At 41.7% G+C, this 27,305-nt stretch overlaps 2 pseudogenes; one reads left to right on the forward strand and one right to left on the reverse strand.

Moving 5' to 3' along the window:
* The first annotated feature begins 282 nt into the window (after positions 1–282).
* LOC126086280 (60S ribosomal protein L13-like) lies at positions 283–2,678 on the forward strand (annotated as a pseudogene).
* Positions 2,679–11,840: 9,162 nt separating this feature from the next.
* The window catches only part of LOC126085104 (zinc finger protein 234-like), a 43,459-nt pseudogene continuing 27,994 nt past the window's right edge, over positions 11,841–27,305 (reverse strand).

Below are 27,305 nucleotides of genomic sequence, written 5' to 3' on the forward strand. Positions count from 1 at the left end.
TGTATTTAAATAAAAATAATATTTTTTATTTATATTTATGTATTTAAAAGCATCCAGTATATTATGCGATCACATACTGGTGGTTTAACAGTAGAATTCTTGCTTTCCACGCAAAAGACCTGGGTTTGACTTCCAGGAAATGCACCTCATGCAAAGATGCCACTCTATGACGCTGAACAGGGTTCAGCAGACCTTCCAGACCTTCCAGACTAAGACTGACTAAAAAGAAAGGTCTGGCAATTTGCTTCTGAAAATCAGCCAATGAAAACCCTGTGGATCACTATGGAATACTCTCAGATCCACAACCGATCCACAGCGCGGCACAGGACCAGGCAGCGTTTCATTCTGCTGAGCAAGGGTCAACATGAGCCTGGCCCAACTCTAAGGCAGCTAACAACATACTGCGCTAAAACCCTAAACCAGTCCCTCTTACCTTTTACAGAGCCACCCCGTGATATCCTCTGTTGTCTGCAGGCTTTCGTGCTGCAGCAAGCTAAGTAATCTGTCCCTGGTTACAGGTGGTGAGGTTTCCATACCAGGAAGCCTGGAAGGTAGAGCCTCTGCCCAGGCTGGAGAAGCGTACACCCAGAATCCAGACAGCACGGGCAACACCCAGTCTGAGGGGGGGCGCCATCACCCAGATGGTCTGGGAGCAAGAGAGGATTGTTTTCAAGCTTTGACAGCTACTGTAATTTCTTCTGCTGGGTTTCGGACTTACTCGGTTCCTGTTATTCCTTCTTTAACCAATTACTACCATCTATAATTGAAATGTCTGCCTTGTTCCTGTTCCATCATTGTACTCTAGAATTACTTACATTCCAGATTTCAGAGGTAGAAGAATTTTGCCCCAGGATGGACTATGCCTAAAGTCTCACCTCGACTTTATTCAGACGATTCAAAAGATAACATTTTAGACTTAGAGTTGATTTAAGACTTCTGCGATAATGTGATGAAGTAAAGGTTGTTTTGCATGTGGGAAGGACATGAATTTTGGGGTAGAATGTTATGGATGGGACTGTGTCCCCCCAAAATATGTGCTGTAAATCCTAACCACTATCAAAAAAAAAAGAAAAAACCTGTCGCCATTGAGTCAATTCTGATTCATACATGTGGTTATAATTCCATTTGGGAATAAGTTTTCTTTGTTTTATTAATGAGACAGTATTAGTGTATGGTAGGGTGTATCTTAAGCCAAACACTATATACTATGCTAAATCCCTACAACCAGCCCTTTTTAACTGTCTCTTACAAAGGTATCCCATCATTCCCCACTATGTGTGGGTTTCCCCGCTGCAGAAAGCTAAAAAGACCTTTTTTTTAAATAATTTTTACTGTGCTTTAAGTGAAAGTTTACAAATCAAATCAGTCTCTCACATAAAAACCCATACATACCTTGCTACACACTCCCAATTACTCTCCCCCTAATGAGACAGCCTGCTCTCTCCCTCCACTCTCTCTTTTCGTGTCCTTTTCGCCAGCTTCTAACCCCCTCCACCCTCTCATCTCCCCTCCAGGCAGGAGATGCCAACATAGAAAAAGACCTGTCTTTGATTATAGGTATATTCCTGATGGTACTTGGCCGACGGTCATCAACAAAACAAAGAACCAAAATGTTAACAACTGGTGAATCTGGGTATAGGGTATATGAAAGTTCCTGATGCTCTTTTTGCAACTTTTCCAAAGCTTTGAAATAATATAAAACATTAAGAAAAATCAGAAAGTAGTCTTACTGATTACAACAGTAATGAAAATAATAGTGAGGGTGATGATGATAATATATAGCAGTCCCTTTGTGTATTCTTTCTTGGAGGTGTTTGGACACTTCTATAGTTAAAAAAGATGAGGGGAAAAACATTATGGGAAGTTTAACTTTTGTTTACCGTTTATATATAAATGAATATACAAATATCCACAAACAACCACTGTACAGAAATACATCTCAAACTTTACAGTTGCTATCTTTATATTCTCTGCTTATTTCTGTATTTTCTAAATTGTCCACTATCACATGGTTCTATAAGAATACAGGACAGCTTTTCCACTAGGCCGTCCCGCTCCAGTGAGGGCCTTACACAGCCACGGCGCAGCCGGAATGGGATGGTCCTAAAGCACCACTTCCAGAAGGACAGGCAGCAGCATATGGCTACACAGTTCAATCGGCCAGTGCGGAAGAGCGGCAGACAAAGCCCAACAAGCAAAAGCCCCCAGCACCACCCCATTCCCTGCATCCTGACCTATCCACCCACAGTGTGGTGCCACACAGTGCGGTGTCACACCAAAGGCTGAGCTGCCTGGGGCTTCAGCCTCGATGAGCTGAAGGTGGCCGGCATCCACAACAAGATGGACCATCGGGATCTCTGTGGATCCGTGAGGTGGAACAAGTCCACGGAGACCCTGCAGGCCAACGAACAGCGGCGGAAGAAGTACCGCTCCAAGCTCACCCTCTCTCCCTGGAAGCCATCCTTACCCTGAAGAAGCGAGACTGCTCTACTGAGGAACTCAAATCGGGCACTCAGCTGATGTCTACAAGAAGGAGAAATTCCAGGTCACCATGCAGGAAGGTGAAGACTTCATGGCATTTACCAGTCTCCGCATGGCCTGCACCATGATTGGCCTTTGGGATCCACACAAAGAGGGCCAAGGAGGATACAGAAGGGGACACAGAGAAGAAAAAGTAAAGCCCTATCAGGGACCTTTAATAAAAGAGCAGTGAAGCTGCCTCAGGAAAAAAAAAAATCTTTGAAATCAAATGAAATATTTGAGAATGGTATTTAAAAGCTCATGAAAAAGCTCTAGCCAGCTTGGCCCTGCTTTGAAGATAAAATCACTTGATTGCAGCCAGTTCTCTGTGGCTCATGGAGAATATATCTGAGACATAATGAGCTCGGACTCAGGTCTCAGATTGCTGAGGTTCCAACAGCAGCTCCACCTCCTACTAGTTGAGTGACTATGGGTAAATCATCTTTAAAATAAAGAAAAAAAGCAGAAGCACTTCACAGAGCCACGACATGGAATCATGTAGTGTTAAAAATAACCAAAACTCAAAGAAATTGAAACATAAGGTTTGTTCTGAGCAGTTAGTTATTGTGTAAGCATATAAAGAGAACACTTTGATTCCAGAAAAAGTAAATGGCTTGAAGTCAGTCAGTTACAGAAGAGGAGAGAGAAGAGTAAAACATTGACCACTGGCCAATCTCAACATCTGACTCAACTCTGGCCTCCTCTTTTACTGAGATCAAATGATATCAGATCACAAAAGTGGTCTCAGGCCTTCCACTCACCTTTAGCCATGCCTTTTGAAATTCACACTTAGTAAGCCTGGCTTGGGAAAACGAAAGAAAAGATCAACAACCCTGGGTAAAAGAAAAGACACTGGCAGAATGAAATTTGGTTGGGGATTTCTTTACAGTGAATATTTGGTTTCAGGGGTAAGAAAACCTTAAAATCAAAGTGAGACGTCTGTTATTAATTTTTCTGTTTGACAATACTAATTTGTATAAAACTCTTAGAATGGAACTTAGCAATTAAATCTTAACCCATGCGAGTGCATGTCACACACTGTACAATACACGTGAGAATCTTTACGGACAAAGAACCGCACATTCTCATCACATGGGGCTCTCCATCCAAGGGGCTCTCCATCCAGTTGCCAAGGAGTTGCTACCTCCACCGCCCTGCAGTCTTTTTGGAAAACTAGGGGCTGGTGAAAGAAAGGAGGCTGTGAATTACAATGATTGCTCACTGTCCCCTACCCACCACAGTTCATTCTTCTCACGCTGACCAGCTGGAAGCAACCCCCTCCTTCCTAAAAGAGATCAGAGGGGATCCAGGAAGATCCCACTTCCTGCAGGACTCAGGAGATAAGGGCCAGGACCACTGCAGTTGGAGCTCTGACTGTATCCCTGATTCAAAGTGTTAGAACAATAAATAACAAAGAAATGAAAACATACAGGGTTCATTCCAGCAGTTTATCTCTTTCACACAGGAAGACCCCTCTGTTTATACAACAGGAGAGTCTAATGTGGGGCAGTTACGCTGAGGAACTTCTAAAAAAATTCTGGTTAAAATATACACATAAAAACATTTGACAATACACCAACCACCACATTTACAATTCACTGTCATTGATCAGGTTTTATAACGAAGTTTTTAAGGAGAAAAGGAGGAAATAAAATAGAAAAAATTCATCTGGCTAATCTTGCCTGATTGTTCAAACCATGCCCCCTTTCTGAGATCACCTGGCAGCCGGATACTAAGTTGTCTCTGGCCTGGCCAACCCCCCAATCATTTGCACAATTCCTCAGGTATACTCTGGAGATTTTAAAACAATAAAGCACCTCAATTGCTCAGGAAACTCCAAAGGGCTAACTTGTCCTTTTTGGTGTACTTAAAATTCTTTGTACAAACATTAAAGGAGGTTTTGGTTAACTTACGTTTTATCACAAAGGGGTTTACGAAGGAACACTGTGTCCATCTGGGCCTCAGTTTCCTAATTATTAACAGGGACCCTAGAATAGCGCTTCCCAGGAAATGAAATACCAGTAGTAACAACCAGAAGGTCGCCAAGAGTCGGTAATCAATTCGTTGTCTGCAATGTGTTTTTATGGGTAACGAGCTATGACCATTCATCACCTGCCAGGAATGTTTTTAAGGCTTTTATTTATACTACGTCTTTTAATTCCCAAAAATAATTCTATTATGAAATTACTTGTTGTTTGCGGATGAGTCGAATTCGACTCTTAGCGACACTATAGGATAGAGTAGAGCTGCCCCATAGGGTTTCCTAGGCTGTAATCTTTACGGGAACAGAAAAATCACCGGGTCTTTTCTCCCGAGAAGCGGCTGGTGGGTTTGGACTTCTACCTTTCCGTCTGGGACCTTTCCGTTAGCAGCCAAGCGTTTAACAATGCGCCACCAAGGCCCCTTCAGGAAAATACTAACATTCCCCTTATACAGAAGCGCAGTGGAGACAGAGAGATGAAGTAACTCGCCCAGTGCTGTACCAAGAGGAATCGGCAGCGTATGAGCAAGGTGCAGGAAAGCGGATGGGGAGCCGAGAGCCCTGGAGACGCTCAAATAAAGCCCGACCCGAGCCCGTCCCCCGCGCGAATCGCCTCCAAATGGGAAAGTCTCCGCAAAAGGAATGCAAACCGCCACCCTCGCCTTTCAAACCTCCGATTACGCCGCGGCTTCTTTCCACTATATCGATGTTCTGGTTGTTGGAAGTACCAAAAGCAGGTCCTGAAAGTGTGGAAGGGTCTCGGGACGGAAAAGCAATAACTACCATGAGAAAAAATATGGAAACTTCTGGAGCGACGTGTCTGGACCACATTTCCCAGAATTCCACACACCTGCCTGCCTGCCCGAGCGGAAGTGCCCGGGAATACAGGTGAATGCCGGTTGCAGAGAGGATCAGGAGCTGACTGAAAGGAGGAGGGCAATGGTTAGTATAAGAAGCCGTGGGAGTGCAGCGGTTAAACGCGTAATTGCTAATCCAAAAATTAGAGGCTCAAACCCATCCAGCCACTCCATTCTGCGGAGAAAGTCCTGCGATCTGCTCTCATAAAGGTCACAGCCTATGGGGCAGTTCTACTGTCACATGGGGTCGGCCCCTAAGAGTGGAAAATCGACTGGACCGCACAAAACAATGCTTAGTATAATCTGACAGTATGAGGCTAGAATTTACAGAATGGATGAGGTTGCATGGTTTGGGAGGGGCACTGAGGAACAAGGAAGCTACCAACTCCGTTTGTTACCAGTAGTCTGGCAGGAACAACCACCAGTACTTGAGAGGGCCGAAGAGCCTCATAGAAAACCCATCTTCCCAACTTTGGAGGAGAAAACACCAAATTTCAGAGAAATTAATATATTATCCAACATCTCTAAGCAAGTATAACTACTGAAGACCTTTGGATTAAGATCATTCTTGAACCCAAAACCTATGATTTAATGTGAGAACACTCAAGAGAATTCTACAGGTGAGGGATGATATTTTAGTGGTAACATTTCCTTACCTTCATATTTTTGGGTTAAAATATTTGCATTGTATTTAATAATAATAATACTGGTGTATAAGTTGAAACGAATTAAAAACACTATAAAGCAAAATAAGAAAAATCTCACCTTAAATACTTCTTGAAGATAACCAGATACTTTTTCTCTACAAAAATACACATCTTCCATCTACCTATTTCTCCTTCAAAAATGAAATAATATAAAAATGTTATGTTGTGTCTCTTTTTCTAAACTCAATATCATCTAGATTTTTTTAATATCAGTTACTAAAAACCTAATTTCTCCCAAGTGGTGGCTGCATAGTGCCGTATTAAACAGATTGAGACAGAATTAAAAAAAAAAAAAAAGAGTAGCCTCTGACATCTAAAAGCTGGCTTGGCACTTACAGTTAGGTCATATTATTATTGGACATAAATAACCTCACAGAATACCAACTTCAGATGAGGTTTCTGTGAGACAAAACAAGGCCACTTCATAATACCGCTTAACACAGACTAAAATAAGGTCACTGTGCCTTCACAGGAGCCCTGGTGACGTACTGGTAAAAAGATCGGCTGCAAACCAAAAGGGCAGCAGTTTCAATCCACCAGGCCCTCCTTGGAAATTCTATGAGGCAGTTCTACTCTGTCCTATAGGGTTGCCATGAGTTAGAATCGACTCAACGGCAACAGGTTTGGTTTTTTTTTGTTGGGTACCTTCCCAAGATTCCAAACATTCCCTTCTCTTGGCTAAATGAATGACTGCCAGTTCTTCACCAATAACAGCTTTATCTTTGCTGTAGTCTGTCCTTTGTATATTAACCTTTACTGAGGTACTCGTTTTTAGAATTGCTCCTGCTTTCTGTAAAAATGGCACGGCGGCAGCATCTGATCTCCTTTAATTTCATGAGGGGGAAGGAGAATCAAGATCAACGGTGCAAGGTAACTATGAGGAAGAGGTCAGACTTGTTTCCACCTCCCATGTTTTGTTTTGTTTTGTTTTGTTTACCAATTCTGACACCAACCGTCCCTCCTACAGCACTCTCCTTTTATCTGCTGGGCTCGATAATTTGTTACAAAGGCCACACAGAACTGACAAACCTTACTCACAGTTACGGGATTTTTTAGGGAAGTAACAGGTTACAATTTAGGTTCAGGAACAATCAGGGTACAGTTCTTCAATCATGATAGTCTCTTCTCAGCCGTGTCCCCAGGGAGGTCTTTCTCTGTTCCCGTGACCCCACAGTCTTGCCTCTGCCCTTTTCTAGCAAGTGTTACAAAGCTTTTTTTTAGCTCTGATAAGTGCCCAGAGGCACCCCACTCCACCAGTAAGCCTGGGACTGAAGGTGCTCACCTCTAGCTTTGTGGGTTGGCAAACCGAGCTCCACTAAGTGCTCTGAGTTACCCTACTCTGCCTGTAAGCCTCCTGTCTGAAGGCACTCAGGTTTCTTGCTCCATGGGCCAGGAAACCTACCATGCTATCTCCTGGTTCTGTAGCTGCCATTTCTCTGGCACTACTTCTCCCTGTCTTGGGTGTTACAGCTCCTCTCTCTGAATCCTGGATCTAGGAGGTACTGAGCGCAGGGATCCTGGGTCCAAAGGACACACTTCACTACTTGCTCTTCTTTCCTGTAGGTGTTGAGATCCTCTGTAACCACCTCTGGGATGACTCATTTTAAGCCTATTGGATGGCAAGTGATCAATCCCCTTGTTAGGGTTCCATACACCTTATTTGAATAGTACTACCTCCACAAATTATCTACATTATTAGCAAGCTATCCAATTCCTTTGGAGAGACACAAGCACCTCATTTGCATAGCCCCACCTACTCAGTGAGAGTTACAAAGACTATGGTTAGAAGGCCCATATTAAATAATTCATTGCACCGCATTTCTAACTGCATCCAGTCTAAAGAGAAACCCAGCTTCCTTAGACCTTCCCCCAAATCACTGGGAAAAAAATCTTAAAAGCCCAAATTCCATAATAGTTCTAAAAATGTATTAACCTTGGAACTGCTGGTGTTCCCTGTGGTGTGTGTATTCCCTTGCTGCAACATGTAATAAATTCAACTTTTTCAAATAAACTTGTTCCTGAGTGAACCAAAAAATACTTGGCATGCTACCAGCTGAGTAGTAGGTTTGCTATTTTAAATGAACCTGTAACAAACATCATTCTGTTTATCTGGGATAGACACTGTAGGCGGGTCAACCAATTGCCAGTCACAAAGCCCTTCTTTCTTACTTGCCTCCGGTATATATAAGAGCTAAATTGCACTTTCCAACCTTCCTGTAGCCAGGCGTATCCATGGAGAGAAGTGGACAATTAGATATTATTACGAAATAACATCTACTTTTAAAAAATTTTTTATTTTCCTTATTAAAAAAAAGATATTCCTGAATAATAAAGCTGGATATTTTCTGTGGTATCCCTCAGTTTGTCAGACATTTCCTCATGATTAGATTTTACATTATGTATTTTGCCATGTATTTAATGAGAATGGTATTGTCTTTCTTAAGGCATCATTAAGGGTGTGCTAGGCATCAGTTATTTCCATTATTGCTGGTGTTAAATTTAAAGTTGATGAAGCCTCCAGGACTCTCTGCTGTTAAATTCCCTTTCAATGAGTTTTTTTGGGAGATACTTTCGGAGTATGTTAATATTCTATTCTTCATCAAATTTTCACCTATTTATCTTAAAATTTATTAATATTTCTGGCCTAAATCATTTATTGCTATTTTGGATATAAAACTGGTGTTTTTCCACTTATTCCGTGTGTGCTACTTGGCATTCTATTATAACAAAGGGTTTTCCACACCTCTTGATTATGCTAGGTGAGGTAGGTTTTTTGTTTATGCCAGAATGGATTTTCGAATTCCTGCTTAAGAGATTCATATGTACGACTAACAGTCAAATTGCTTTAGATCTAGCTAGTGAAATCCTGTTAAGTAATCTCCGTCATTCTGACTTGTGTTCATCATGTTTGAACTCTTTAAATACTTACTCTCTAATGTTATATGGTCCAGGCTCATTGTGTACACCTAGGAGTTTAATCACTAGATCATATGGTAATCCTATGTTTAACTTTTGGAGGAACTGTCATGCTTTGAATTGTGTCCCCAAAATACGTGTTGAAATCCTGACCCCTGTTCCTGTAGATGTAATGGCCTTTCATAATGCCATCTAATCAATCAGTTGAGGTCAGACCACTTGTAGGGTGGATCCTAAACCTAACCGCTTCTCAGTTATATAAGAGGAGCATGTTGTTGTTAGGTGCCGTCGAGGCGGTTCCAACTCATAGCGACCCTAGGCACAACAGAATGAAACACTGCTCGGTCCTGAGCCATCCTTACAATCGTTATGCTTGAGCTCATTGTTGCAGCCACTGTGTCAATCCACCTCGTTAAGGGTCTTACTCTTTTCCACTGACCCTGTACTCTGCCAAGCATGATGTCCTTCTCCAGGGACTGATCCCCCCTGACAACATGTCCAAAGTATGTAAGACGCAGTCTCGCCATCCTTGCCTCTAAGGAGCATTTTGGCTGTACTTCTTCTAAGACAGATTTGTTCGTTCTTTTGGCAGTCCATGGAGCATATACATGGACATAACCAGACACAGGGAAAGATAGGAACTATCTGACGAAGATGGAGGTAAGTGTATTTACAAGACCAAGAACTCTTAAGGATTTTCTGCTACCAGAAGCTGAAATAAACAAAAGAATGACCTCCCTCTATTGCCACACTCTGAATTCAAACTTCTAGCCTCCCAAGCTGTGAGAAAATACATTTCTGTTCTTCAAAGCCACCATGTGGTATTTGTGTTACAGCAGCAGAAGGAAATTAAGACAAGAACTGACAAATTATTTTCCACAACAGCTGCGCCATTTTACATTCCCACCTACAATGAATGAAGGTTCCCATTTTTCCACATCCTTGCTAATCCTTATTGTCTTCCATTACGATTTCTATATACCACCCTAAACCAAAAAAAAACAAAAAACAAACCCATTGCCATCAAATCAATTCCGACTCATACAGACACTATAGGACAGGGCAGAACTGCCTCATAGGGTTTCCAAAGAGTAACTCGTGGATTCATACGGCCGACCTCTTGGTTAGCAGGCGATCTTTTAACCACTGAGCTACCAGGGCTTCTAGTGGGTGTAAAGTGATTTCTCAATGTGGTTTTGATTTGTATTTCCCTAACGACCAATAAGGAAACCCTGGTTGGCAGTTCAAATCCACCATGTGCTCTTTGAAAACTCTGTGGTGCAGTTCTACTCTGTCCTATAGGGTCGCTATGAGTTGGAATTGACTCGATGGCAACAGGTTTTTTTGTTTTTTTGGTTCAATGACCAATAATGTTGAGTTTCTATTCAACTGCTTGTCATTTGTAAAATCTTCTTTGCAGAAATATGTTTTACTCTTTAGCCCACTTTTGTCATTTTTGGTTTTGAGTTTACGAGTTCTTTATATATTCTGAATACTAGGGTATTAACAGGTATGATTCATGAATATTTCCTCCCAGTCTATGGGTTGTCTTTATTACATAATTTTCTCTTTCTTGAACAGAGAATTTTAATTTTCATGATGTTCAAATTATCTATTTTTTCTTTTGTTGCTTATAGTTTTGGTATCATATGTAAGAATCCATTGCCACATCCAAAGTCATGAAGATTTACTGGTATAATTTCTTCTAACGGTTCTATTGTTTTAGCTCTTATATTGAAGCTTTTGATCCATTTGGAGTTAATTTTTCTTTATATGGGGTGAGGTAAGGGCCCAATTAACCCTTTTGAATCTTGATATCCAGTTGTCCTGCCACCATTTGTTGAAGAACTACTAATCCCACACTGAGTTATGTTATGACTTGATTGTGTCCTCCAAAGAGATATATTGAAGTCCTACCTCCCAGTACCTGTAAAAGTAATCCCCATCAAAATTCCAACAGGCTCTCTACAAAAATAGAAAATACAATCCTCAGATTTTTATAGCACTACAAGGGGCCCTAATAGCCAAAACAAACTCTAAAAAGAACAACAAAGTAGGGCTCACACGTCTTGATTTTAAAACATCCTATATAACCCTGGTGGCATAGTGGTTAAGTGCTACGGCTCCTAACCATAGGGTTGGCAGTTCGAATCTGCCAGGTGCTCCTTGGAAACTCTATGGGGAAGTTCTATTCTGTCCTATAGGGTCGCTATGAGTCGGAATCGACTCGACAGCACTGGGTTTGGTCACTGGGTTTTATAAACCTATAGGAATCAAAACTTCTGGCACTGGCATAATGACAGCCATGTATATCAATGGAATAGAATGGAGAGTCCAGAAATAAAATCATACATCTATGGTCAACTGATTTTCAACAAGGGTGTTAGGTCTATTTAATGGGGGGACAATATAGTGTCTTTAATGAATGGTGCAGACACAAATAAGTGGATTTCCATGAGCAAAATAATAAAGCTGGATCTGTACCTCACAACACACATGAAAATTAACTCAAAATACATAAGCGAGCTAAATGTAAAAACTAAAACCACGAAGTTCTTACAACAAAACTTACGGTAATGCTTTACAATCTGGTTTTTGCAATGGATTCTTAGATATGACACTAAAAAACATGAGAAACAAACGATAAAATAGATAAATTGCACTAGGCTGTGACGCCAATAATAAGAGGCCTTGAGAACAGACACTAGGAGGAAGACAGCCACCAATTAATATCAAAATAATACTGTGGATTTCAATACTAAATAGTTTTCTGCATTTCACCTAGTGATTGTTTCACAGTTTTTTTTTTTTTTTAGTTTCTTATTCTGAAAAGAATTTTTGAATGTAGTACATTTTTTTCTTTTCATTAACAAGTACTGAGCACACCTAAGAACTGGTAATCATGTTATGGTTGCATAGATTCATCAGCAAAGTCCCAGCCTTCATGGAGCCTATCCAAACCAAAACCCACTGCCGTCTAGTCAACTCCCACTCATAGCAATTCTACAGGACATAGTAGAACTGCCCATAGGGTTTCCAAGAAGCGGCTTGGTAGATTCAAACTGCCAACCTTTTGGTTGGCAGCGAACTCCTTAACCACTGCACAACCAGGGCACCATGGAGCCTACGTTCTAATGAATATTGCTTTTGATGTGTCCATCATTATACTTTTGTAAAGACATGATCAAATTCTTATTCTAAGACCTATCTCCTGAGTGATATTTGCTAACTGTCAAGGTTCTGACTGAAGCCCTTATTGCACTACTTACAAAGGGGCACTCTCCTATGAAACCTGATAATCACAAAATTCTGGTTACAAATGAGTTTTTGAAAAAGATCATCTTATAAAAATCCTTTACTCTGAGGATTCTCTACATCCTTGATTCTCATCACTTTTATAGAACTCACCCCCACCACAGATTCTTTGATGTCTTGTATGACCTTAACTGGAAGTGTTTACAACATGTCTCATGTTTGTAACACTTTTCCCCTCTATGAATTCTACACTGATAGTGAAGTTCTGAAGTTCAACAAATGACTTTATCACATATATCATATTTGTATGGCTTCTCTCCACCGTGGATACTGATTAAGACTTTAGATATGGCTTATTACCCTACTACCCACTTATTTGCTTTCTCTCCTGTGTGGACCCTCTAATGATTATCTAGACTATAGCTCCACTTGAATCTCCTCCCACACTCCTCACATCTGTATGGCTTTTCTCTAGAGTGAACTCTCTGGTGACACTGAAGTTGTGATTTCTGACAAAATATCTTCCCACACACTTCACATTTGAATGGCTTCTCTCCACTGTGGATTCTCTGGTGGATGTGAAGACTTGAGAGCTGAACGAAGCATTTCCCACACTCTGCACAATTATATGGTTTCTCTCCTGTGTGGACCCTCTTATGTATATTAAGAATTGAAGGAAACTGAAAGCTCTTCCCACAATTCTCACATTTGTATGGTTGTTCTCTCATGTGGGTTTTGCAATAATTACATGTTGACCTAAACTGGAAGTTCTTACCACATATATCACATCTGAATGGTTTCTCCCCAGTGTGGATTCTCTGATGTTCCTGAAAATGTGAAGGATTAATGAAGCATTTGCCACATTCCTCACAATTATAAGGCTTCTCTCCCACGTGCATTTTGCAATGAATTTGCAGATATCTTCTACTACTGAAGTATTTCCCACACTCTTCACATTTGAACTTTTTTTTCCACTGTGGATTCTGTGATGGGTCAGAAGTTGTGAAGCGACTCCGAAGCCCTTCTCACATTCCTCACAATTATAGGGTTTCTCTCCTATGTGGATTCTGTGATGAATATGAAGATTTGTTCTACAACTGAAGTACTTTCCACACTCTTCACACTTGAATGGTTTTTGTCCACTGTGGACTCTCAGATGGGTCAGAAGTTGTGAAGCATCCCTGAAGGCCTTTCCACACTTCTCACAATTACAGGGTTTCTCTCCTGTGTGGATTCTACAATTAATTTGAAGATTTGCTCTATGGCTGAAGCCTTTCCCACACTCTTCACATTTGTATGATTTCTCGCCAGTATGGATCAGCTGGTGCACTTTAAGTTTTGAACTGTTATTGAAGCCTTGCCCACACTCTTCACATTTATGAGGTTTCTCTATATTGTGGCTCTTCTGATGGATTTTAATATATGAACTCTGACAAAAATCCTTCCCACACACATCACATTTATAGGGTTTTTCTCGTGTGTAGACTACCAGATGAACCTGTTAACTTCATCCTGAAACTCTTCCTACACTCCTCACATTTGTATGGTTTCTCTCCAGTGTGGATTTTCTGATGGGCCTGAAATTGGGAAGGATACATAAAAGTCCTGCCACATTCCTCACAAGTATAAGGCTTCTCTCCTGTGTGGCCTTTCCAATGCACATTAAGTGTGGCTCTATTACTGAACAATTTCCCACATTCTCCACATTTGTAGGGATTGTCTATAATGTGGACTTTTTGATGATTTTGCGGACGTGAGCTCTGACTAAATTCCTTACCACACTCATCAAACTTACAGCAGTTCTCACCTAGGTGAAATCTGTGATAATTACAAAGAGCTGAGCCAAAACAGAAGCCTTTTCCACACTCACTAGATGTATCAGACTTATCTCCTGAGTGTGAACACTGATGAAGACCAAAGCTAGACATATCGCTGAATGTTTTGGTACACGTATTACACTGATAAGTCTTCTCTCCTGTATGAATACATAGTCATTCCCCAACCTGGCAGGGTGAATCATCTTGTTTATAGAACTTTGTACTGTTTTTCATGGAGTCTTGACACCTGGCTAAGTCACTTGTAATTTGTTGCCAAACTTGAAAGCAGGAAAGCTCCATGTGTGGCTCTTCATCATACTTGGGATCTTGTCTCCTGTAAGGCAAGGGAATTCATAAATATAGAGAGGTAAAATATTTGTTGAGTTTTTAAGATTTCACACTTAGAACAGGGAATGAGATGTTAGTGAATCCAGGGAACTTCCAGTTTGTCTTTTGCACTGCATATCATGACCTCTGCTTTACATGCTATGAAAAACCAACAAGAGGTCCACTGGCTTGCAACTCATTAAGCATTAATAAGACCCATTAGACCTCACCAAATCAACTATGGGAAGTACAACTTAGAAATCAAAGACTCAATTTTAAAAATTGGTAATATACTACAAACTTTTAACCCGTTGCTATTTCTATTCAATTTCAATTAGTGTAGAATTATAAAGAAAAGAAATAATACAATCAAATGTTTGCTTACTTTCTGGTTTTTTATTTTTTTTGAAGTAGCAATCTTAGTTATCTAGTGCTGGTGTAACAGAAATACAAGTGGGTGACTTTAACAGAAGTTTATCTTCTCACAGTTTAGGAGGCTAGAAGTTTGAATTTAGGGTGCCGGCTCTACAGGAAGGTCTGTCAGCTCTGGAGGAAATTTGTTGTTTTTCCTGAGCTTCTGTTCCTGGGCAATCTTCAGATGGCTTGGTATCTCTCTTCCCCCATCTCTGCTTCTGTCACTTGTTTAACCTCCTTTATACCTCAAAAGACAATAACCCAAGAAATGCCCTATACTAATTCCGCCTCATTAATGTTAACAAAGACAAACAATTTCCAGATGGGATTATAACCACAGGTATTAAAAAAAAAATTAAGAAAAACAACTGTTGCCACTGAGTCAAATCCCACTTACAACAATGCTATGGGACAGAGTAGAACTGCCCCATGGGGGTGACAAGGCCATAATGTTTACAGAAGTAGACTGCTACATGGCGTGGCTGCTGGGTTCGAACCACTGACCTTTGAGTTAAAAATGAAACACTTAACCATTGTGCCAACAGGGCTCCAAAACCAAAGGTGTACAGGTTAGACTTTACAGCTCATATTTTGGGGGGCCACAATTTAATCCATAACAGTAATCTTCTGAATTAACTGCAAAAAAGTACCTTTAAGGAAATTTTACAGAGGAAGATGTCACTTTTTTCCCTGTAGGGATAGTCAATTAAAAGCAGCCTCTTTGGGTTAGCAAACATTTAATTAGTCTGTGTACAATGTTATCTTGGGTTAATTGTTGTTGTCCGGTGCTGTTGAGTCCATTACAACTCACAGCGACCCTGTGTACCACAGAATGAAACACTGCCTGGTCCTGCGCCATCCTTACAGTCGTTGTTATGCTTGAACCCATTGTTGCAGCCACTGTGTCAATCCATCTCGTGGAGGGTCTTCCTCTTCTCCACTGACCCTGTACTTTACCAAGCATGATGTCCTTCTCCAGGGACTGATCCCTCCTGACAACATGTCCAAAGTATGTAAAATGCAGTCTTGCCATCCTTGCTTCTAAGGAGCATTCTGGTAGTACTTCTTCCAAGACAGATTTGTTCATTCTTTTGGCAGTCCATGGTATATTCAATATTCTTCGCCAACACCATAATTCAAAGGTGTCAATTCTTCTTCGGTCTTCCTTATTCATTGTCCAGCTTTCACATGCACATGATACAACTGAAAATACCATGGCTTGGGTCAGACATACCTTAGTCTTCAAGGTGACATCTTTGCTTCTCAGCACTTTTTCAGCAGATTTGCCCAGTGCAGTGAACTTTTTGATTTCTTGACTGCTACTTCCATGGGTGTTGATTGTGGATCCAAGTAAAATGAAATCCTTGACAACTTCAATCTTTTCTCCATTTACCATGATGTTGCTTATTGGTCCAGCTGTGAGGAATGTAATCCATACTGAAGGCTGTGGTCTTTGGTCTTCATCAGTAAGTGTTTTAAGTCTTCTTCATTTTCAGCAAGCAAGGTTGTGTCATCTGCATAACGTTAATAAGTCTTCCTCGAATCCTGATGCCCCATTCTTCTTCATATAGTCCAGCTTCTTGGATTATTTGCTCAGCATACAGACTGAATAGGTATCATAAAAGGATATAACTCTGATGCACATGTTATATTAGAAAATTATACCAATGCATAAGGAACTGAGGGGCCCTGGAATGGCAGCAATAACTTGCAGGTTTGAGAGAAATATGCATTATCCCTTACTGAAAAAAATGTAGCATAAAATCAGAGTGGTCCTTTAGCACCTGCTAAGAAGGTTCCTCCAAGAGCAAGAAGATGAAAGAAAGTTTAAGTGATGACATACAGTATTCTGAAAACTGACAGTAATGCAGACCTTCATGATCTCCACAGAAAAAAATCAACCTCTGCAAGCTAATCTTTCACAACAGAGACAGAAAAGAATAGAACACAACTGTGGTGTGATGAATTATTTAGTACGGCCTTTTTTCTCATCACGGTCTTGTAACTCCCACCCAGGTGACTGGGCAGGGCTGTGCAAATAAGATAATTGTAGCTCACCAAGGGGACTGGCCAGTTTGCCTTAGAGAGCCAATTCCAAAGCAGAGAGAATTGCTCACCACCACCAAAGAAGGAGAAACCAGCAGGAGAGACAGGCAGGAGATAACTTAATGAGTTTCCAGGCCACGGAACAAGAAAATTGAGTGTCTTTGGACAAAGAATGAGGGCCAAGGAGAAGGCTCCACCTCACCCACGAATTTATACAGTTCTTGAGTTCTACGAGAGGTTGCAGCAAATTAGGAAACCTAAAAACAGGAGGGAGAGTGCTGAAGGGAGAGGGAATAGTTGATGATAGACATGATGGAGTGGTACAGAGGCTTGGAAAAGTTGGACATTTGGGACATCTTTAACCTCTGCCTCATAAGGACAAGCTTTGTGTTGATCTTTATAAAATAAATTATTCGGTTAACAGTGCAATTTACTGAAAGCCAATCCCACAGAGGGAGTTATATTATGCCTGGTACTCTGCGCAGAAAAGATACTTCCATGGATGGTTCCTTACTTATCGGAGGCCTCTCTCAGCTGTGAGTCCACCAATGAATTCAATGTAAAATAATAAACCCTGTTTGCAGCCAATTCACCTTTCGCAATTTCCATCCCCTTTGAATCTGTGTATGTTTTAGAGAGGACTTATGACAATCTGACATGCTATCTAGGTCCTTTTTGTTTATTGTATGTCTTTCTGTCTACAAAGCAATATCAATGAGGACAAGCGTTTATACTGTTGCATACTTTATAACCACTGTCGAGAATGGTACGTGCCATGCGTGAAGGTTCAATGAGTAAATAGATCCCTGTTTGACTCTTTTGTGAGCGTTTAAGCCAAGTCAAAGGAACAGAAAACTTTTCCAAGTAAGTTATCTAAAATAGGAAAGGGGCAGGAAACCACTTTTGCTGGGAACTGAAATGCTGTACTAGACACAGTGATAACACCATCAGTGATGCTGCTGATGAGAGAATCTCAAGGTGGCAAGAATCCCATCAGTAAAGGAAAGCATGAGAGCCTATATACCGGTTCCTTCTGAGGCTTTCGAACTGTATCTTTTTAAAGTAGATAAATTGACTGGTGACAACAGTTTTTCAAATTGGGGACTGCAGACCATTAGGGTGCTGTAAAATAAATTTAAGGTTTTTAATTAGCATTTAAAAAGAAAAAAACAGGACAGGAAATATCAGAGCACAATCACAAACAAAAAGGTATCACTTAGTGTCATGGATTGAATTATGTCCCCCAAATATATGTATCAATTTGGCTAGGCCATGATTTCCAGTATTGTGCAGTTGTCCTCCATTCTGTGATCTAATGTAATTTTCCCTCATAATGTAATTCCTAACCTCTATGATGTTAATGAAGCAGGATTAGAGGCACTTATGTTCACGAGGCAGGACACAATCTATAGGATTAGGCTATATCTTGAGTCAATCTCTTTCGAGATATAAAAGACAGAAGGGAGTAGAGAAGGGAGGAAACTCCTACTCCCAAGAAAGAAGAGCCAGGAGCAGAACACATCCTTTGGACCTGGGTTCCTTCACTGAGAAGCTCCTAAACCACAGGAAGAACTGATGACAAGGACATTCCCCCAGAGCCAACAAGAAGAAAAAGCATTCCTTTGGAGGTGACACCCTGAATTCAGACCTCTACACTCCTTAACTGTGAGAGGGTAAACTTATGTTTGTTAAAGCCATCCACTTGTGGTATTTCTGTTATAGCGGCACTAGATAACTAAGATACATAGTAAATGATTTCTCAGCTCATACACAAATCTACATACACACGAAATGTTTCCACTGCTTAAACTGAAAGGCAGTTTCTGACTATGGCTCATGCTCAAAAATTTTACAACAGTTTGGTTGAAATACTTGTCAAGTTCTTAAATAATCAAATGATTAAAATTGAACACTGAAATGATAAGAAGTACAGGCAACACTAAACTGTGTGACTCGTGTTACCCTCATCCTAAAGTGGCCTCCTTTAGCACAGGTAATGGAGACCCAGGGTGGAGATGAGGACGTGGCCTTTTTTTTTCTTTTTAATAATTTTTATTGTGCTTTAAGTCAAAGTTAACAAATCAAGTCAGTCTCTCACACAAAAAACCATACACACCTTGCTGCACACTCCCAATTACTCTCCCCCTAATGAGACAGTCTGCTCTCTCCCTTTCATCTCTCTTTTCGTATCCATTTCACCAGCTTCTAACCCCCTCCACCCTCTCATCTCCCCTCCAGGCAGGAGATACCAACATAGTCTCAAGTGTCCACCTGGTCCAAGAAGCTCACTCCTCACCAGCATCCATCTCCAACCCATTGTCCAGTCCAATTCATGTCTGTAGAGTTGGCTTCGGGAATGGTTCCTGTCCTGGGCCAACAGAAGGTCTGGGGGCCATGACCACCGGGATCCTTCCAGTCTCAGTCAGACCATTAAGTCTGGTCTTATGAGAATTTGGGGTCTGCATCCCACTGCTCTCCTGCTCCCTCAGGGGTTCTCTGTTGTGTTCCCTGTCAGGACAGTCATCGGTTGTAGCCAGGCACCATCTAGTTCTTCTGGTCTCAGGATGATGTAGTCTCTGGTTCATGTGGCACTTTCTGTCTCTTGGGCTCGTAATCACCTTGTGTCCTTGGTGTTCTTCATGCTCCTTTGATCCAGGTGGGTTGAGGCCAATTGATGCATCTCAGATGGCTGCTTGCTAGCGTTTAAGACCTCAGATGCCACCCTTCAAAGTGGGATGCAGAATGTTTTCTTAATAGATTTTATTATGCCAACTGACTTAGATGTCCCCTGAAACCATGGTCCCCAGGCCCCTGCCCTTGCTACACTGGCTTTTGAAGCATTCAGTTTATTCAGGCAACTTCTTTGCTTTTGGTTTAGTCCAATTGTGCTGACCTCCCCTGTATTGTGTGCTGTCTTTCCCTTCACCTAAAGTAGTTCTTATCTACCACCTAATTAGTGAATGCTCCTCTCCTACCCTCCCTGCCTCCCCGCTCTCGTAACCACAAAAGAATGTTTTCTTCTCAGTTTAAACTATTTCTCAAGTTCTTATAATAGTGGTCTTACACAATATTTGTCCTTTTGCAACTGACTAATTTCACTTAGCATATTGCCTTCCAGGTTCCTCCATGTTATGAAATGTTTCACAGATTCCTCACTGTTCCTTATCGATGCGTAGTATTCCATTGTATGAACATACCATAATTTATTTATCCATTCAGAGGATGTGGACTTTGAAGAAGCAAATAGGCATCAGCTGTCGAATCTTTCAAGGTAAATTACACTTGCTTGGTTATTGTCTGAGACCTCTGGAAAGAGAGTATTTTTTTTTATTAACTTTTATTGAGCTTCAAGTGAACGTTTACAAATCAAGTCAGACTGTCACATATGTTTATGTACACCTTACTCCATACTCCCACTTGCTCTCCCCCTAATGAGTCAGCCCTTCCAGTCTCTCCTTTCGTGACCATTTTGCCAGCTTCCAACTCTCTCTATCCTCCCATCCCCCCTCCAGACAGGAGATGCCAACACAGTCTCAAGTGTCCACCTGATATAAATAGCTCACTCTTCATCAGCATCTCTCTCCTACCCACTGTCCAGTCCCTTTCATGTCTGATGAGTTGCCTTCGGGAATGGTTCCTGTCCTGGGCCAAGAGAAGGTTTGGGGACCATGACCACCGGGATTCCTCTAGTCTCAGTCAGACCATTAAGTATGGTCTTTTTGTGAGAATTTGGGGTCTGCATCCTACCGATCTCCTGCTCCCTCAGGGGTTCTCTGTTGTGCTCCCTGGCAGGGCAGTCACTGGTTGTGGTCGGGCACCAACTAGTTCTTCTGGTCTCAGGATGATGTAGGTCTCTGGTTCATGTGGCCCTTTCTGTCTCTTGGGCTCTTAGTTATCGTGTGACCTCGGTGTTCTTCATTATCCTTTGATCCAGGTGCATTGAGACCAATTGATGCATCTTAGATGACCGCTTGTTAGCATTTAAGACCCCAGATGCCACATTTCAATGTGGGATGTAGAATGTTTTCATAATAGAATTATTTTGCCAATTGACTTAGAAGTCCCCTTAAACCATGGTTCCCAAACCCCCACCCTTGCTCCGCTGACCTTTGAAGCATTCATTTTATCCCGGAAACTTCTTTGCTTTTGGTCCAGTCCAGTTGAGCTGACCTTCCAGGTATTGAGTATTGTCCTTCCCTTCACCTAAAGCAGTTCTTATCTACTAATTAATCAGTAAACAACCCTCTCCCACCCTCCCTCCCTCCCCTCCTCGTAACCACAAAAGTATGTGTTCTTCTCAGTTTATACTATTTCTCAAGATGGAAAGAGAGATTTTTAACGCCTCTGTGGAGGAACTGTTTCAGAACACACATCAGGATCTTCAAATAAAAAAGTATTGATTTTTAGAAATGTGTATGAGCCCCCTAAAATAATACGAGAAGCTGGACTAAATGAAGAACGGGGCATCGGGATTGGAGGAAGACTCATTAACAACCTGCGTTATGCAGATGACACAACCTTGCTTGCTGAAAGTGAAGAGGACTTGAAGCACTTACTAATGAAGATCAAAGACCAGAGCCTTCAGTATGGGCTGCACCTCAACATAAAGAAAACAAAAATCCTCACAACTGGACCAATGAGCAACATCATGATAAACGGAGAAAAGATTGAAGTTGTCAAGGATTTCATTTTACTTGGACGCACAATCAACAGCCATAGAAACAGCAGTCAAGAAATCAAAAGACACATTGCATTGGGTAAATCTGCTGCAAAGGACCTCTTCAAAGTGTTGAAGAGCAAAGATGCCACCTTGAAGACTAAGGTGCGCCTGACCCAACCCATGGTATTTTCAATCACATCATATTCATGTGAAAGCTGGACAATGAATAAGGAAGACCAAAGAAGAGTTGACGCCCTTGAGTTGTGGTGTTGGTGAAGAATACTGAATATACCACGGACTGCCAAAAGAACAAACAAATCTGTCTTGGAAGAAGTATGGCCAGAATGCTCCTTAGAGGCAAGGATGGTGAGACTGCATCTTACATACTTTGGACATGTTGTCAGGAGGGATCAGTCCACGGAGAAGGACATCATGCTTGGCAGAGTACATGGTCAGCGGAAAAGAGGAAGACCCTCAACAAGGTGGATTGACACAGTGGCTCAACAATGAGCTCAAGCATAACAACGATTGTAAGGATGGCGCAGGACCGGGCAGTGTTTTGTTCTGTTGTGCATAGCGTCGCTATGAGTCGGAACCAACTCGACGGCACCTAACAACAACAATATGCTCCCCTATGGAAGGCTCCAAAAAAGCCACAGGGAAAGTATGATACTCAGCATGGTCACATCACAATGTTTAAATGTTTCCCTAGGATGTGGGTCAAGGGCATACACACAAACATGCACTCACCAAAAGTGCACTTAAAAAGGTAGAATTTGGCTAAGCGTTCATCAGAAGATACAAAATGTTTTATAACAGCCTCATTCACTCTGGTTTATGAATCACCTGTTAGCTATGGAAACCCTGGTGGCACAGTGGTTAAAAGCTAAGGCTGCCAACCAAATGATTGGCAGTTCAAATCCATCGGTGCTCCTTGGAATCCCTATGGGGCAGTTCTACTGTGTCCTATAGGGTCACTATGAGTTGGAATCCCCTCGACAGCAACGGGTTTTGGTGTTAGCTGTAGCCATGACAGAAGGAGACAGTGAGGTCTCCCTGCATATTAACTCATCCCTTACTTAAGTAAAAAAATATGTACAGATACCTGCCATGTACAAGGACAATTACAGGCACTGAGAGGAGAGTAATAAACAAATCAGACAAAAGTCTTTAACTCCTGGAGATAACATTTCAGTGGGAGAGATAGGTGATAAGCAAATAAACAAAAAACATGTATGACAAAATAAGACAGGGCAAGGAGAGTAAAAAGGGTATGGTATTTTAAATACAATAAATAGAGAATGCTTCTCTCAAGATATTAAAACTGAGTAAAGACTTGAATGAAGTAAGGAAGGGGGCCAGGAATATTTTAGGTGAACGAGTATTCCAGGCAGAGAGAGAGCATAAAGGGAGTGTGAAGCAGAAACAGTAGGCAAAATAATGGTCCCACAAAGATTTTCATATCCTAATTCCAAACGTTGAGATTATGTTAGGTTCCACGGTCTAAGATGGCCATAGTGGTAATAATGGCATCAGAACCTATCTAACTGCTGGGGGGATAATTACCAGGATCCACCCAAAGATGATCCCTATGAGGTGGAGGTCAAACATATCTCCACTCACCAAACTTTTTACCAATTCTGACACCAACTGTCCCTCCCATAGTATTTTCTACCTCTCTTTAAGGTTTGATAATCCATTGCAATGGCCCTAAAAATTCACAGACCATACTTAAAATTAAATGGTTTATTAAAAAGAAGTGTGATGGTTAAGATTGTGTGTCACCAATGAACTAAACCAAAAGCTATGAAGTTTCCTGAACACAATCAAACACTTTAAAGGACAATGTAGCAGGGGAAGAGGTCTGGGGACCATGGTTTTGGGGGACACCTAGGTCAACTGGCATAACGGAGTTTATTAAGAAAGTGTTCTACATCTCACGTTGGTAAGTGGTGTCTGACGTCTTAAAAGCTAGTGAATGGCCATCTGGGATGCACCACTTGGTTCCAACCCACCTGGAGCAAGGAAGAATGAACAACACCAAAGACACAAGGAAAATATTAGCCCAAGAGACAAAAGGGGCCACATAAACCAGAGACTCTATCAGCCTGAGACCAGAGGAACTAGTTGGTCCCTGGCTACCAACTACCATGACAGGGAACATAACAGAGAGTCCCTCACAGTGCAGGAGAGAAGTGGGGTGCACAACTCAAATTCTAGTTAAAAAAAAAAAACAGACTTGATGGTCTGACTGAGACTGGAGAAACCCTAGAAGACAGGGCCCCTGGACTTTGTTAGCCCAGAGCTGAAACCATTCACGAAGCCAACTCTCCAGAGAAAGAACAGACTGGACTATGGGACATAAAATGATACTAGACAGCTCCTGTCTGGAGGCAAGATGAGAGGGCAGAAAGGGACAAGAGTTGGTTGAATGGACACGGGAAATCTCGGGTAGAAAGGAGAAATATACAGTCAGATTATGCGGACGGCAACTAGGGTCACGTAACATTGTGTGTATAAATTTTTGTATGAGAAACTAACTTCAGCTGTAAACATTCACCTAAAGCACAATTAAAAAAAAAAAAAAAACTGTGTCAACTTGGCTGGGCCATGATTCTCAGTGTTTATATGTGATTACCCCATGATGGGATCTCCTGTGAGCGGCCAGTCAGTTGAAGGAGTTTCCTTTGGTGTGTGGCCTGCATCTGAATATAAGTGGACATTCTGGCTTTTGCCTATTTTGGATCCTGCCGCTGCCTCCTATTCTTCTGACCTCTGGCTCTTGGGACTTGAGCTATCAGCTTATCTGCCGATCTTGGAATGTGTTGATCTTCTCAGCCTGTGAGCAGGAGCCCTGCTAGGCAATCTGTCGATCTTGGGTTTGCCAGCCCCTGCAGCTACTTGAATCAGAAGAAGCCTTGCGGTCTTGCCTGCCGACCTTGGAATTCGTTGATCTTCACAGCCTGTGAGCAAGAGCCCTGCTCTCCGATGTGCCCATCGTGGGTTCACCAGCCCCTGTGCTACATGAATCGAGAGAAGCCTCTATCCTGATCCACAGACTTGGGACCTTTCAGCCTCTACAATCATGTGAGCTGTTTCCTTGATATAAATTTTTCTATATGTATATTTATACACTTTACTGGTTTTGGTTGTCTAGAGAACCCAGCCTAAGACTACAGGGAACAACTCGGGATCAGAATTAACAGGCTGTAACTCAGGAACTAGGATCAGGAAGCATGCAGGCAAAGTCTCACTTCTTTAGTGTAGGACAGTTCTCCCATCTCCTCTGGGTCGTGTAGGCCTCCTCTAAGCCCTGAAGACAGGCCTTGGTCTCATCTCAGCCTCCTGAGGACAGAGTCATCTTGGAGCTCCGAGGACAATCTCTTCTCAACCCCTGAGGACATTCTCCTCTCGTCCCCTTAGAACAGAGTCCTCTTGATCCTGCCATCTGTTACCACCAGTTCTGCCAACGGACTCTTTTCAGGCCTGTTGCCACTGGCTCTGTCCCTGGTCCCCTTCTGGGCCTCTTGCTGTTTTCAGTGTTAAAGCCCTTGACAAGTGTTAATAGCTCTTTTAGGAATTTCCTTGCCTCCACTCTCTCTCCTCCTTTCTGCTTTCCTCCTTCTGCTTCTCTTCTTGCTTCTTTCTGTCTCTAAATCTCTGTGGGTCTGGCTGCTTATATACACAACTCCTTGTCAGTTTCCAGGTATGGCGCTCCCATCAAGGCCACGAACTGACCAATCCTCTCATTCCTCTTGGAAGGCCACAGACACAACAGGGCTATAACACATCTCATTTCTATAGTCGATTGAGTAATCCCAGCAAGGTACATACCAATTACAGGGCAGGTTGCAGCCCAGGGCCAGGCAGAGTGTATCAACCCAAGTTGTTTACAACTTACCCAGGAAATGTCAATCAACCTGAACAAAAGCAACAAACCCTCAAGGGGCAGAAAACTAGGGTAAAGTTAACTCCTCAGGGCTTAGGGGAAAAATCTTATTATCTGTTTTCCCATAGAACCAAAGCAAAAGGCCACATATACAAACTCATTTCACCACACATGGCAAAGAGAAATTAAAGTTGCTAATCAGCAAACCTTAAAACAGGAAGATTGCCCTACAATATCTGGTGGGCTCAATGTACTGAAAAGAGCCCATAAAAGTGGAAGAGTGAGGTAGGAGAATGAGAGGGAAATTTGAGTACAGAAGAATGGACAAAGTGATGAATGTTGCTCAGTTTGCAAATGGAGGATGGCGACCAGAAGCCAGGGAATTTGGCAGCTTCTAGAAGCTTAAAAAGGCAAGGAAATGGATTTTCCCCTACATCCTCCAGAAAAAAAAGCAGACCAACTGACATCTTGATTTTAGCACAGTGAAACCCAAGTTGGATATCAGACCTACAGAACTGTAAGATAATCAGTTTGCATTGTTTTAAGCCACTGGATTATAGAAATTTTTTATAGCAGCAATAGGAGACTAATACATATTTGGAACATCTGAGAAACAAGGACAATGTGGCAAGTACACACTGAGAAAGAGGTAGGAAGATTGATAATGTATTCAGAGAGGAAGTAGGGCCTGAAGACCATACAATGTAGGACTCTATGAACCACTTTACAAGGCTGTAACTCTAAGGAACAAAAGAAGCCATCAAGCATTTAGAGTAATGACTTAATTCAACATATATTTCTCATGGGTCACACTGGCCTCTAAATGACAAAACAATTCAGGAGGGTAAGGTTACAAGTGGAGCAATCAGTATACCAGCACTTGTAGTCATCGAGGAGAAAGGTTTGCAGTTTCGATTAGGGCAAAGGCAACAGACAAGGTAGAAGGTAAAACAGATGGACAATGATCTGCAAGGATTCCAAGTGGCTGATTCTGATCTGAATTCCCTTCTCTTTGGGTTGCTGTCTTTCATCATTGTCTTAGCCTGGGTCCTCTAGAAAAGGAAAATCAGTAAAGCGTGTAAATATATTTAGAGATTTACATCAAGGAAATGGCTTATATGGTTGTACAGACTGGAACATCCCAAATCCGTGAGTCAGGCTGGAAGCTTCTCCTGATTGACATAGCTGCAGGGACTGGTGAACCCAAGATCGGCAGGTCAGAGAGCAGGGCTATTGCTCACAGGCTGTGAAGATCAATGAATCCGAAGATCGTCAGGCAAGAGAGCAGGTAAGCTGCTAGCTCAAGTCCCAAGAACCAGAGGTCAGACAAACAGGAGCCTGATGTAGGATTCAAAGTGAGCAAAAGCCCAAGAGCCTTGCCAAAATGTCCACGTAGATTTGATGCAGGCCACATGCTCAAGGAAACTCCCTTTCAACTGACTGGCTACTCATAGCAGATCCCATCATGGGGGTGATCGTATTATGCCAAATCTCAACATGGAAGTAATCATAACATCATATGAATTGCAAACCAGCCAAGTTGACTCAGAATCTTAACCATCACAATCATCAAAAGCCTTTTTTTCCCCATGTTTAAAGGCTTAGAGGCCTGTGAACATCAAAACTACCTGTCTAAAATGGATACACTACAGGTACAATTTACTGGAATTTTCTATTCCTACTGCATACTCATCAAGTAAGCACAAGCAGTATTTCATAAACGTTTTTTTAAGACGACACAGTTGAAGAAATGCCATTTACTTCAAGATCTAGACAAATATGCATAAATACGTATTATGTATAGGTTGACCTACCTCAAAGTCAATGTCTACTTTCTCACATTGGCTCTCACACTACTTATGTCTGTGCTGCAATGTGTTTCTTCCTTCTATTTTATTTCATGAATACTTGTTGGT

This window comes from Elephas maximus, chromosome 11 (assembly GCF_024166365.1).
Source record: "Elephas maximus indicus isolate mEleMax1 chromosome 11, mEleMax1 primary haplotype, whole genome shotgun sequence".
In the NCBI taxonomy this organism is placed as follows: Eukaryota; Metazoa; Chordata; class Mammalia; order Proboscidea; family Elephantidae; genus Elephas; species Elephas maximus.